Below are 15,451 nucleotides of genomic sequence, written 5' to 3' on the forward strand. Positions count from 1 at the left end.
AATGGAACTGTCATCTCTACTCGCACACAGATAAAAATCAGCTCACCTTTCCTCTCAGCACCTTCTCTCTTCCTCCACCTCTGTCTCTTCTTCCTCCTCTCTTTCCCCTCCAATCCTCCCTGTCTCTTCCTTCTCCTCTCTCTCTTCCTCCTCCTCCTTCTCTCTTCCTCCTCCTCTCTTTCTTTCTCTCCTCTTTTGCTAACTGCAATACTGAATTGCTTATAAATCTGAAAAGTGGTGACACCATTATTGAAATTCTTTTCAAAGTGTTTCCTCTTAGTGTTTTAGCAGTCCTGAACCCTTCAGCCAAGAGGACGAAAGGGATAAAGGAAACCATCTGCATGCCACTTTCAGAGTTAACCATCCCATCATTCAGCTTAGCACCCACAAGCAAACGACTTTATGACTTCATGCCATTATTGGTAATTTCCAACTCGACTAGCCTGGGCTCTGAAGGCAAACTAATTAGTGGATTCCATCTCTCGAAATGATGTTGCCTCCAAGTTTCAAGTAGCTCTAATGTAACATTGTTTCATTATAACAATGATAAATGCATATATTCGTAACGATAATGAAGGTTGAGGTTGTATCTCAGAGGCAAATACAGCATTTAATTTGATGTCTGTGATTGTATATACTTTTTTTATAGATTTGATATACTGTGATTTTAGGAACAATATCTGTTTTTGGAGCCATTCAATTTGGTTGCATTAAGGCCTGCCACCACATATATGATATATCTGTAAACAAAGATCATCTTAGGTCATCTAAAGTATGCCATATATATACTAATTATCTAAAGTATATCATCTGTTTATCTATCTATTTATCTGAAGTATATCATCATCATTTATTTATGTATCATCTATATTCAATTTACAAACCAGTCCTATTACATTCCAAGAATGGCACAAGAAACATGAAGAATATCTATCCTCAATTCCTCTGTGTCACTATCGTAGGAGAATGTAGAAGAACATGTCAGGCAAACCAGGACAGAATTAACTCACAGTGTAGCGCCACCATGTTTGAGTTATCTGGGGGACACCTTCAAGTGGAAAAGCCTTTCTAAGCTCTGGCTGGTTTGACGGATTAGACGGCTTGGGTTAATGATTATTTACACGCAGAAGTCCTTTAGGGTCTCTCTATGCCAAACCAAGAAGCCGAGAAGGGATCCAAAGCCCTCAAGCATCGCATTGGCACTCCCCAAAATATACAAGACCAGAACAAGAAGCTTGGGAGGTGGCGTGCCTTGACAAATAATTTAGTTGTCTTTGGGGTTTGGATGCAAATGACTTGCCCAAGGCTACACACACACACACACACACACACACACAAACACACACATGCTCCCCTGCCTTCTCTATCTTTGCTGTCTCCTTAAAGAAGAGTAAGCCATCCAGTCTGACGTCCATTAGAGAGTCAGCGAAAGGAAAGGGTCAGGTCTCATGACTCACATACAAACACACACCTCTCTCCATCCACAAAAAATACCTCTTAGGTATAAGGCATATATTTCAAGAGCAGAACATTACACTGTGTTTGTGTGTGTGTGTGTGTGTGTGTGTGTGTGTGTGCATTTGGAGGCTAGCATAGGGTCACTAGCACTATTATTAATTCTAAAAGTGGGGAGCAATATTATCTGAGGTAATATCTGAAGTAATATAGTATGTGTGTGTGTGTGTGAGAGAGTGAGAGAGGGAGTCTGTTTGAATGAAATTAAATGAGCTAACAGAAGACAGAAGTAAGAAGTACTATAATATTTGTTCCTGTCTTAATTTGAGGAGTCTTTTTAATAATAAAAGTTATTGGTTATGGACACATTTAGACACAGAGATCTAGTACTGCTGTAGCTCTAAAATGTTCCTTTAACAACCATCTTCCTTTTAACAAATCTTTGGTCCATTTAATTTGAAAGACTCGGTAACACTTTACTTGACGGGTGAGTTCATAACACATTCATAGCAGCTGTCATAAACTGCACATAAAGCATTCATGACTGTTTCAAGAGACATGACTCAACATTCATACCAAATCTTTTATGAATGTGGAAGACAGAACAACAACAACTTGTCAAAATAAAAGTCCAACAAACGCAAAGCTATACTGGGAATGTCCAACCGTTCCAGGCTACACACATACGGGTCAGCTGAATGTAGGCTAGTTTACCTCCCAGTGTTAAAGAAGCCCTATGCAGGTCTGGTTATTCCTTCGCTGTTTTTCGCATTTTTCATGACATAGCTCCCCCTGTAGCTTCGGTAGTAAGTGACTGCTACGCTAAACCCCCACTAGCTAGCGAGCTAGCCATCAAACCAAGCTAAACACATACAGGGCTCACAATAAAACGGTCGAGCAAACACATTGTTCAAGACACTATCAAACCACATTACAAAAACGAAGTTCACCCAAGGGTAGGCTACTTACAATTTCAACAACAACAAAGCCAAGTCGGAGTCCGTTTTGCAGTCTTCTTAGAAACTACAATCTGACTACATTTTCGATGCACAATTGGATACTTCCGCTGAGTCACATCCGGATGTGTTCAGACTGCGACCAGAAAGTTGCATATTCGTTTTTACCGTGGAGAAGCACTAGGGGGAGACGAAGCACCCACCAAACGACCCAAAAAGTGTTGTAGAACCATCAGAATGACTCTCAACCTGCATAATTAAGGTAATTTTTGCCCCCCCCCCCAAAACAAAACAAAAAGTTATGTAAAAGTAAAGTAATTCATAGTTATACTAGGCCTATTACTGGCTTTAAATAATAACGTATTAACAAATGCTGCAAATGTTGCATTCATTGTCACTTTAAGGTTGCTGAGTCTAAACGGTTCTTATAATGCCCTTTCACCTGCTCTTTTAAATAAGACTAATCCATAAAACATGAATAGGCTACTATGCATAATATTAAGTTGTTACCCTCTCCGAAATTTTCACCCTGTCGGCGTTGTATAGCCTGTATCTCTTATTCTTCGCCACTGGCCCTGACTTTGATTGTAGGCCTATATTCTCCTCCGTCTCGCCCCCCATTTTATCAAACCAAATCGAACCGTAATTTCTTACTAGGCTACCCTCTCCAGTCTGTTGCCTACCCGCACGCACTCACTCTCTTGGACATGCTGCCGCGCGGCCGGTAGTTGCTAGGTGATGTTGATGGTTAAGGTAAACTTTCGTTTCACAGGTCTGCATTACAACCAATCAAATAAGCGCATCCCAGCCTCCGACAGCAGGATACAATCAAGATAAATTAAGAAAAATAGTAGGATTGCAGGAGCGGAACGTAGGTTTTATTGAAAGTGAAACTAGGGAATACTTCAAAAAAATAGAAGTGCATTTGCACCAAAAAACAGGACATTTGGTGTCCTGGGAAAGATTATCAATTTTCCGGGACAGACATTAAAAAAAGAGAACAATCCCGGGAAAACCAGAACGTGTGGTAACCCTATTGACGGGTGAGTTCATAGCACATTCATAGCAGCTGTCATAAACTACACATAAACTATCTGTCACTGTCTGGTCGAGGGGATCTCTTGGAACAGCTGGACCGAGGCTACTCTGCGAAAGATCTGCCGTGGCCACCGAGCTGTTGCTGACCTGCGAGCTGCCATGCCAACTGCAGACTGGCGTTAACGGTGAGGAGTTGCATTCTCACGGAGCGGCAGACGGTCGCTGTTGGGTCCACCGAGTTGCGGATCTGCACGATCGCTCAGTACTTTGGACTGTGCTTCCATCATCTCCAGACTGTTGTCTAGCAGGCCTAGCTTCTGACGTTGGCGTTGTCTCCGGACTGCCAGTGAGTTCACCGGGTTGGTCAGTTGCTGAAGAACTTTGTTGGCATTGCATCGGTTGTGAAGACACAGCTCTGTGCGCAGTTTTCGCGGATCATCATTGCCCTTGGTTATTTTCGGCTGGTTTGGAGATTGGACTAATTTTAACATCACTTTTTCCCCTTTTAAAATATATTTCCTTTTTTTATTTGTTTATTTGTTTTGTTGTCTGTCTGTGGGGCAGCCGTGGCCCACTGGTTAGCACTCTGGACTTGTAACCGGAGGGTTGCCGGTTCAAGCCCCGACCAGTGGGCTGCGGCTGAAGTGCCCTTGAGCAAGGCACCTAACCCCTCACTGCTCCCCGAGCGCTGCCGTTGTAGCAGGCAGCTCACTGCGCCAGGATTAGTGTGTGCTTCACCTCACTGTGTGTTCACTGTGTGCTGTTTGTGTTTCACTAATTCACCGATTGGGTTAAATGCAGAGACCAAATTTCCCTCACGGGATCAAAAAAGTATATATACTTATACTTGTATGTCTTGGTGTCACGGGTACGCTGGCGACTATGCCGCTCCGTCCGGCATTTTTTGTATTTGTTATTTTTTAAATGTATTTGTCTTGTCTTGATGTCATGGGTACGCTGGCGACTACGCCGCTCCATCCGGCATCTTTTGTCTTGTTGTTATGTGTCTTGTTTGTGGAGCGCTTTGGATTGCACTATGTGCATGTTAAATGCGCTTTAAAAATAAATCTGACTTGACTTGAAATCTGACATAAAGCATTCATGACTGTTTCATGAGACATTCATAACAAACCTTTCATGAATGTGGAAGACAGAATGATGACAACTTGTCAAAATAAAAGTCCTACAATTGCAACGCGGCATTGCCGTTTTTGTTCCAAACCTCTTGCCTGATCACGTCACATATGAGTCAATGGGCTAGTCCAGTGCAAAAAAGACAGAACATGGTCAAGCAAATAATTTTTGTTTCATAAAAATGCATTTGTTTTATGATGTAACCTTTGCAGATGATTTCTCATATTTTGCTACTAGGAATGTCCAACCTTTTTAGGTTACACAAATACGGGTCAGCTGAAAGTAGCCTAGGCTAGTTTAGTCTCCCAGTGTTAAACTCAGTGATTACTTCTCAACTTGTGTAGTAAAGTGACATGATCAGCTAAGGTTTGACTCAAATGTGACATGATCAGCTAAGGTTTGGAACAAAAACAGCAAAGCTGCTTTGCGATTGTTGGACTTTTATTTTTTAAGCCAATTTCTTAGTAAATAAACGAATAGTAAAAGGGCAATCGTTCACCTAGCATAGCCACAGAGCACAGCTGGTTAGCAACCGGCATGCGTAAATCTAGCATTGCACCTTCAGGTCTCGTTTTCCAAATAATCACAGCGGAATATACATCTCTCTCTCATGTAGCAGAATGAAGTGGTGCAGTGCCCACTTTTCATTCAAGCACAGGTGGCAGCATCGTGAGTGGCTCTCGGTAGCCAGATATGGGCCAATCAGTACAACAGTGCCTCTATTTAAATTCAAGGACCCTCATTGTGTTATGCCAGACGTCAAAGGCCCGCCCCTTTTTACCGTCCTGACCATTGCCATCGCCGCAGGTATGATCACGCTTCCTGTGCTATTTTACTGGTAAAGTCTTTTTATATTGTTACTCACACTTAGTGCTTTGTCGTAGAGTCTCCCCCTCCCTGTGCGGCATTGGCCTCCCGCTGGCTGGATGTGCGTCCAGTGCAGTCCCCGGGTATGTTATATCCATTTGTACGAAGTGAAGTACTCAAGTAGTTCCTGTTTTAAGTGAGTATTTTGTGTGTTCCAGGGATCACTATGTAGCAGGGGAGCGGCTGTCAATTGGCTACATTGATAAGAACTCTGCTGCTTTGCCTACGTAATTTTTAGCCTACGACTTTTTCATGTGCCCGTCTAATCCGCACCACTGGTCCCGCGGTTAACGTGGCCTGCAGCTAGCTTGTCGTAGCCTACGCTAGTGGACTACGCATAGAGGCCTTGGACTAGAAAGCCACTGGAACTCATTCGGGTGCTATAGCGCTCGTTAGGAAGGAATGGGTGCTTGACGAACAGACCCTCTTTTATTGATTGTTTTTCTCTGTTCTGCGTTGTATCCTGTTATTGTCTGTGTTTGTAGCCTACGTTTGTCTGTCTGTTTCTTATACACTTGACTGGAGGCCGTTTCCCCTAGTGCTGTTGATCGCCAAAGTGTTGACCTTTGTTTTGTGATTTGTCTTTCTGTTTGCACTAATCTTTGTTAATTTGTTTTGTCCTCACTAAGGGGAGGCTGTGAAGCTGCGGATCCTTAGTGTGACTGTTTGTTTTATTGGTTGTTTGATTTACTTTACACTTTATGTGAGCTGTCTGTAATCCTTGTCCGTCCCCTCTGTTTAGGTGCTGAGAGCCGAAAGTGGGAGCAGTTCCTGGTGGTGATGGGTTCCCATCTTTGTGTGCTGTGACATTTGTCTCTCACTGAGTGTATCATTGCCGTGTGTGTGTGTGTGTGTGTGACCAAGCACGTGTGATTGGGTGCCTCCTTCGGATACTCATTATTATCCACTGCCCTCCCACCGGTAAGCCTCAGCCCTCTTCCTGTTTTATGTGTATGTGAATTTACAGTAAAAATAAATAATTGTTTTTATGGAACCATGTCTCTGTCAGTTCTACGAACCTGAGTGCCTTACTGGGTTAAGGATATTAATCTCTGAATTATATCTTTGGGTGAAAGTCCCATCGTGGCGTAGTCAGCTATTGTGTAAAATCTCTACCACTTGCCACACTCACAAAGCATAATATCTGTCATTCAAAGTCATAAGACATAAAGTCATTCACTGTACAATCAACCTGACCATTATAGGTCCCCATCAATGAGAGGCTCAGGTTTGACATGAATCTCCTGACTCACCCTACACACCTCTTACTGTATAAGGTCCATCCAGTTTTGGCCCACTAAGTGGTTACTAAGTGTGTCAGTTCACTATAGAGTGAGTAAACTTCCCATTATATGAATGTGCTGTTGTCAAATCACTCCAATAGCTGAGATTTGTCTTCTTCTTCTCCTTCTTCTTCTTCTTCTTTTTCTTCTTCTTCTTCTTCTTCTTCACCTTCTTCTTCTTCTTCTTCTTTCCTACCAATTTCTAACCATTTTCAATTACAGCAGTGGCCGTGCTTTGTGCTCATGCGGCGTAGAGAAAGCCCATTTCTGCATCCCGCTATCTCAGCATCTGTCTCACTGCCATGCATGGCTTCTGGCCTCTGCCCATTCAAATGCCAATTTCTCAGCAAATAGCGAATCTCGCAGAGTCCAGTAAGGAGAGAAGAAGGGGGGAGGTGGGGAGCTCACCTCATCGTTCCTATGAAAGGGAGGAAGAGAAAGAGATAGAGAGAGAAACAGAGAGAGGGGGAGAAAGAAAGGGATGGAGAGAAAGAGATAGAGAGAGAAACAGAGAGAGGGGAGAAAGAAAGGGAGGGAGGAAGGGAGTGTGTGTGAGGAGGGTGGGGGGGGTTGGTTGGTAGAGTCAGTTTTTCTGATAAAAGTGAGGAAATCCCATCATCCCCCCAAACACATTCACATTACTTATTATCTCTGAGCGGTTATTATTTATTTATCTTCTTTATTTTCTTAAATAAACAAGCGATAAGTCAAATTCCACATCTGGCGGGAGCCTAGTCCCCGAGCTGCACACTCTGATAATGAATGCAATTAAAGCTGGGCTGCATTCGACCCAGGGCTGGACAGCAGGCTTAGCAGGCCTCCACATTCCCTCGATTACAGTTAACTAGAAATACTGGAGATATGTGTGTGTGTGTGTGTGTTTGCGTTGGTGCCGGGTAGAGGGGGTGTTGGGTGGGTGGGTGGGGTTAATGGAAAGAAAGACAAAATTGAATTCAGGAAATCATAGTTTAGTTTTTTTAGACCCTAAATTCCAAAACATGCCATGTTGGTAACTTACCAGTACTGTCGGCAGTAGTATCAAGGGTGTGTTTGCATATGGACCATATGCCTTTGGGACAATGAGTCCAATGGAAACTGGAAATCTTATGGAGATTGCACTACACATCATTCCTACAGTGCAATTTGTGACTTTTTATGGCTAACTACAGTGTGAACACAATTCAATTGCGAATTGGAACTGCTCCACAAAATGGCTTCTGCATACCGTAGAGTGGACTACAGGAGTGAGTCAGTGGACATCCACAAACACAGCAATAAAGACCGACCAGGTGTGAGAGAGAGGACAAAGAAAGATGAAGAGGATTTGAGACGTGATGGGTGACTGAACTCATCCAGGATAAATAGATACTAAACACTTACTGGTGTTAATAGTGTGAACGTGTGTAAAATGTCCACTGGTGTTAAGAGTGTGAACGTGTGTAAAATGTGCACTGGTATTAAAGGAGAACTTGGCAACTATTTCAACGTAATAAACCCATTTAGAAATCATTTGGATGGTTAAATGACCTGTTCCGGTGGAAATGGTGACTTTCCCCGCTGCCCCTAGCATCCCCAGGCGGAAACCAACCTTGCAACATTGAGACTATCGTCCCGGAAAGAGAAGTGAGAAACAAGAAACTCGTTTTAAATCGTGTTTCTTACCTTGTAACATCCACATTGTTCTGCCGAACTTATGCTAACCGGTATGCTGGCTTGTAAACAAATCCATGTGCTTTATCGTTACCTTTTTCCAGTTTGAAGTAGCACAATGCACAATTTCTCCAGCAGAGGGGGAAATATAGCTAATCCTGCCAAGTTTCCCTTTAATAGTGTGAACGTGTGTAAAATGTGCAGTGGTATTAAGAGTGTGGGTACATGTGTAAAATTTGCACTGGTATTTAAAGTGTGAACGTGTGTAAAATATGCACTGGGCTTTCAGGTAAACAGTTGTGGTGAATATGATAAAAGAAACAATAAAGTATTTAAAGGGAGAGAAATGGTGGGTGGAGAGTTACGTGAAATGAGAAAAATAAATAACAGAGTAGGAGAAAGGGGAGAAACAGAAAAGAAGGGGGAAGGAGGGATGAGGAAAAATAAAAGAAAGGAAGAAGGAGGGATGTGAGAGAATGAAAGGATAAGATAAGAGAAAAAGAAGATATGGAACAGGGAGGGGGCGATCGTTGATACAACGTACCCCTCAGAGCAGTTTAAAGAAGAGAGAGAGAGACTGACAGATGAAAAGAAAGGAGAGGAGGGGAGGAATAACTGCAGACGTGTGGAGAACCAGACAACAGATGTGAGGTGAAGGAGAGGAGGAGAAGGAATAGAGGATGAAGGGAATGAGAGGAGAGGTGAAGAGAGGAGGAAGAGAAGAGGGAAAAGGGGGAGGGGACAGCGCTATATCTCATCCCAGGTTGGAAAGCCCTCCACAGGAACGCTCAGTTCATCATCAACCCCCACCCCGCCATAATCAAAACCCTCCACAGACACACTGCACTATATAGCCATGACAGACACAGACACACTGCACTATATAGCCATGACAGACACAGACACACTGCACTATATAGCCATGACAAGACACAGACACACTGCACTATATAGCCATGACAGACACAGACACACTGCACCTATAACCCTATTACAGACACACTGCACCTATAGCCCTATGACAGACACACTACACCTATAGCCCTATGACAGACACACTGCACCTATTATGACAGACACACTGCACCTATCATTCCTATGAAAAACACACTGCACCTATAACCCTATGACAGACACACTTCACCTATAGCCCTATGACAGACACACTGCACCTATAGCTGCACCTATTAGTCCTATGACAGACACACTGCACCTAATAGTCCTACGACAAAACAAGATGGAGAGTAGAGCACACATGTGGATGAGAGGTATTCTCTTGTTTACAAAACAAGATAACATAACATAAAGCATAAATAAAACAACAACAAGCATGAAACATAAACATAAAGCAAAAATGGATGACCAGTCTCAACCAAAGTGACCATTTATAAAATGGCCATGACATGCAGATTATATTCCATTATATTCCATTCCAGTCTTTTAACAAATAGATTCTGTCTCATTAGTAAACTATCGTAAACGTGCTAATTACCAACCATTTTGTTCGAAAATTCTAAAACAACGATGTTTTTTAATACTTCAAAATAATATTTGTTTTATGAACCTTACATTTTTCAGTGGCCATAGGTGTGTAGATTTGAACAATATCTAGTTTGGCTCTTACCAGGGCTTTTACTGCCTGAAATATCCGATTTTGTTCACCACGCTCGGAGTTTAGTGCTGGACTGGTGGGTACTTATTCCCAACCTTTCTCACGGCACATCAATAGTTAGCCCAAGAATTCTCGTCGTCGCAATTCAAAATTCCACTGGAGCTCCAAGCGGATTTGTACACGCAGCCTTACAACACTGTTTACAGCTCCTCGAGTCACGGTAAAATGTAATTTTTGGTAGATAAACGTATGGTGTGGGTGCTTGCGTTTCTATAGGAATCCGCCGTCTTGGTTTGTATAGAAATGAATATTAAGTTACAAATACACGTAAGAGGTTGGACATACGTGACCGTTGGTAGTATGTGACGTTCCTGTCATTGAAATTAGGGCCCTTTGTATGAAACGGGGATCAAACTTTTTCACCAGGTTTTAAGTCATTACGTTAAACATTCAATCACAAAACAGTATTTATATGCAGGGTACAGGTAGACAAACCATGGCCGTGGCATGTTCAGCACAGGATGCCTGGCAGTGTTCAGGCTCCCGCTCTTCATTATCCAGGCAGGCAGCAGACCTAGTGTTGAGCTCCTGCTACTGGAGCTCCAGGCCCCAGTCTCCAGGCACCAGGCTCTGAGCACCTCACCTTGCCATGGTGCATCCTTCACAAAGAGCCATGCTGGGGCCTGCTACAGAGAGCTGCCAGAGAGAGAGAAAGAGCCAAGTGTGTGTGTGTGTGTGTTTGTGTGTGTGTGTGTGTGTGTGTGTGTGTGTGTGTGAGAACAGCACAGAACAGCACACAACACATAGCCTGTACCAACCCCAGCCCTGGAGGTGGAGAACACACACCGTTTGTGTGTGTGTGTACATGTGAGTGAAAGAGAGAGAGAGAGGAGGGAGAGAGACAGAGACAGTGAGAAAGAGAGAGAGAGAGATGGAAAGTGACAAAGATTGTGTGTGTGTGAGTGTTTGTGTGTGTGTGTGTGTGTGTGTGTGTCTGGGTGTGTGTGTGTGTGTGTCTGTGTGTGTCTGAGTGTGTGTGTGTGTCTGGGTGTGTGTGTGTGTGTGTTTGTGTCTGGGTGTGTGTGTCAGTGCATATTGCACCTGGGTCCTGAATATAAAAAAGAGAGAAGAAACATGCAGAGTTGCTAGCACCACACAAGTCTTCTAATACGTTTGTTTTTCTCAGAAACTACTTACTTTAAGGAAATGATTCTCAGGAAGCCATCTTAGCCACTGGTATGATCTCATCCAGCTACACCAACCAACCCAGAAATAGAACACTTCACTTAAGCCCTCTGCTTACTGGTGAACCAGCAGCACAGACACATTGTATCATTTGCCCCCGCATACCAGCGGCCCAGCTAATCTCATCACAGTCTATGATAAACAATGGATTTGCATAAGAGGCGAAAACAAAAATAGAATTAAAGGGTAATTGACAGCAAACAGAGGGCATTCAATTCACCAAAGGAAGGGTGGAAAATTAGAAAAATAACACAGATATTAGACAGACAATCATAGGTCCATCGTGCTTTATAAGTGTTACAAAAGCTGATTAAATCTAAAGTTAGTCCTGCAACACAGATCCACTGTAAATTCAGTAAGAGCAGTGGTGTAATCTACGTGATACGCAGGACTACGCACTAGTATACCCACTTAAAAAGCGTCACTATCTCAGTATACCCACTTAAAATAGGCAAGGATAGGTATTAACATTTGGGGTTGATTCACAGAAAGTAATGTACGTTCGAGGTAGTAATACAGCGTTTACACCTCGTAAAGCCACCCCAGTCATATGCTACAATATTACTATGTTCTGAAAGTCTGTCAGATCGCTATTTTATAGCTCTGATGCAACGTGACAACTTCACTCCAAGTTATATTGCCAAAAAACTGGAGCTACTTCATAGGTGTGCAAATAACCTACGGTTATAAAGAACACATGACAATGGGAAATTCAACCAAGCAGTGGTATAAGGGTTATAGCCAGGGGCGATTCTAGACCTAGAGCTTTGCTGGGGCACAGGCTTCCAACTCCCAATACATTAAAAAAACGAAAAAATTAACTGTGCGCGCAATATGAAATAAATGGCTAGCCTGATTTGGACCATCACATATCTCCCCTAGGACACAGACATCCTCCTCCATACTCTGAATAGTTTTACGTCTAGCCCCCATCATGTTATCATCCGTTTCTTGCCTGTCTCTCTCCTCCTCCTCCTCCCCCTGCTTGGTATTGGACTGCCCAGCCTGTGCTCTTTCTCCCCTCTCTTCTCCCTCTCTTAGACCTTCTCCTCCTCCTCCTCCTCCTCCAGCACTCTCTCCCTCAATTGTTGTAGCAGCTACTATCCAGCAACATCCAAACACATAGGCATAAGTAGGCCTATACTCACTGCATGAATTTAATAGGCTTTCCTACTAACACGAGGGAAGCTTATTTTTAGTCAAAATTGAGATATACTTCCCTCCCAGGCAAGGGTCCTATAGACATCCTGCCAATACTACAGTTCTTTGTAGCTTAAATAGCCTACTAAAGCCTTCATACTGACTTTTGGTGACAATTTGCAAATGTAGCCTATAATAATCTACACAGATGGCTATTCTGATTCTTAGGCTACATTTGCAAATGCAGTAAACTTATTTAAGTTTGCCATTAAACCATTAATCAAATCACAGCACTGGCTATTACCAGCATAAATGTTAATGTTACCGTTAATGTGGGCAAAATTGTCATACCTCCCTCATCCTCCTTACTGTTCCTCTCCCTCTGCCTCTGTTCAGGAAGAATTTTCTGATGTCCATCTCTGAATAGTTTATCAGAAGGCTATGTTTAGTTTTACAGTAGGACAGCTTCACAAACAGTATAGGCTACTTTTACAGGACTCTCTCTACAGTATACGTATAAATCATTATTAATTGTCCGCATGTGTGCATGCAGCCTACTGTAGCATGGTGTGAGTGTGTGTGTGAGGGAGAGAGCACAAGCTGGTAAACTGTTGCTAAATTTAGGCTACAATGACCTAAGCATTGAAAAACAAGATGCTAGTTATGTGGGCAACACTCTCTAACAGCGATCAACTTGTCATTTTTTCAGTTTAACAAGTTGTGAATTTGTTGTAACATTAAACAGGGGACGACTATCTCTGCTCAAAGTGATGTAACGAGCTCCAGCGGATTCCACAGTGTATGTGTGTGCAGTACAACGAAACACTCGGAAGAATCATGTGAACGATTTTCATTGGTTGTTGCATTCAATCTTACCCAGCTACAGAGGTGCTATTTCCTGATTGGCTATTATGGCCCCTTTCTTTATTCCTTGTTTTTTTTTTATTGGCTGGTAAGTGACAGGCTCTGGTCATGACTAAAGCAGGCACATAGATGCGCTCATGAATGCCGTTTCCAGCTAGAGCCGCACTAGAATTTTACTGGGGCACTGGAGACTTTTACTAAGGCACGTGCCCAGTGAATAAGGTCTAGTGACGCCCCTGGTTATAGCAAGGACTATAGCATGCATAGGCTAGGTCCACTACAGGGGGAGACTGTAGCATGCCTAAGCAAGTGTCACAAGGCCGGTTCGTTTGCCGCGCTCACGGGCCTCGAACCCGCCACCTTGACACTCACACCGGCATGGGAGACGAACGCTCTAACCACTGAGCTAAAAGCCCAGGCTTCCAACTCAGCGGTTAGAAGCGTTCTTATGGTTAGGGCTGTGAGGATTTACACGGGCAACTAGCACGCTAGCTCAGTCTGCCTCCGTTACACAAGGCACTGCTTCTGCGCAATCAGCCTTCTCCTTGAAGGTAATCAAAGCATTTCTTGCATTCTTCTCTGGAGGAAAAAGGAAAAACCACAAAGGTTTAGCCTTTCATCAGTGACGTTAGTATCTTAAGCATCCCCCTATACACTATGAACACACAAAAAAAGACAAGAAGATGGCAGAAATAGAGATGGAGAGAGAGGGAGAGAGATATATAGACCAGAGAAATATGGTGGAGTGAAAGATGGAAGAGAAGGAGATGGAAGAGAGAGACCCAAAGGAAAGAGTGATGGAGTAGGAAGAGAGATGAAGGAGGAAGAGAGATGGAGGACTGTATGTTTTTAGTGCGTCCTCCCCTCCTTCCTACTCAGCCCTTTTGGATCCTCAGCTGTGCTGTGTTGTGTGCAGAGGTACCAAGAAGACAAAGCCAAGCCAGCACTCAGTGTACAGTATTTGGCCAGTGTGGGCTAATGTTGCTTTTAGAGACGGCAGTTTGCAAAGGCGTACAGCAGGAGAAAGGCCCATTAACACACACACACACATAAACACACACACACATAAACACACACACACGCACATGTGCACACACACATACACACACACATACACACATACACATGCACACACGCACACACACACACACACACACACACACACACAGCCAAGGAAGTGTGGTCCACCAGCAATAAGACCTTATTAAAATAAGAGGTGGCAGCAATGAATACAGACCATCAGAGGTGTGTGTGTGTGTGTGTGTGTGTGTGTGTGTGTGTGTGTTTGTGTGTGTGTGTTTGCAGGGGAGGGGAGTGTTGACAGCTCTAATGGAGAACCTGTCTTAAATCACGCAGCGCCCTACTGACTCTACCATCAGAGGCTGCTGATCACACTGACATACACATACACACACACACACACACACACGGCTTGTACCACTGTGTATGTGTCTCCTGTGCCATTTAGTTGTGGAGAGAGCAAATGTATGTTTGAGTTTGTATGTGTTAAAATGCTTAAGTACTTGAATGCCACTCCTTAAAGGCCAAGTCAATACTCAAAAAATGTGTGTTTAATAGGCACTATTAGGTGTGTATGTGTGTGTGTGTGTGTATATATGTGGAAGCATGTTTGAAAGATTATGTGTGTGTGTGTGTGTGTGTGTGTGTGTATGTGTGTGAGTGTGATTTTGCCATATCAGAATGAGATCCACGTACGAGGATATATTTTTAACAGCGGGTGGCAGCACAGGCTCCCAGTGATGTCAATTAGCCTCGGGCAAAGTGACGCCATCTGTAAGGACTTCACTTCTCTCTCTTCAAATACATAAATAAATAAATTAACGAGTAACAGAGAGCGAGTGTTGAGAGAACGACGCGGGCGAAGTGTAATGGGTTTCATTTTCCCGAAATCAGGTTAATGAAAATAAAGAGCCGGGGTCACGTCTTGTCAAATCAATGAAGCGGGAGAAAGTTTCTAAACGCGCATCTCAGAGCGCTACTGTGGCAGCCAGGATAATTCCAGCTGTCAAGATTTCTTGTACGTGTCCACATATATACAGACATACTCTCTCACATGCACAGGCATACAGAAACACACACACATACACCGTCTCTCTTCATCTCCCTGTCACATGAACACACACACACACACACACACCTCATCAAACAGCCACCTGCTAACATGTGATGTCTCTTTATACAGAATG

The 15,451-nt window shown here is 43.3% G+C and overlaps 1 long non-coding RNA gene across 1 annotated transcript; it reads left to right on the plus strand.

The window, feature by feature from the left end:
* Nucleotides 1-5,354: 5,354 nt before the first annotated feature.
* On the plus strand, nucleotides 5,355-14,516 carry LOC121689935. Its single transcript, XR_006024931.1, has 3 exons — nucleotides 5,355-5,533; nucleotides 6,193-6,305; nucleotides 14,490-14,516. It is a non-coding gene; the product is annotated as an uncharacterized LOC121689935 (long non-coding RNA).
* Nucleotides 14,517-15,451: the final 935 nt, after the last annotated feature.

Source organism: Alosa sapidissima, chromosome 18 (assembly GCF_018492685.1).
Source record: "Alosa sapidissima isolate fAloSap1 chromosome 18, fAloSap1.pri, whole genome shotgun sequence".
Taxonomy (NCBI): domain Eukaryota; kingdom Metazoa; phylum Chordata; class Actinopteri; order Clupeiformes; family Clupeidae; genus Alosa; species Alosa sapidissima.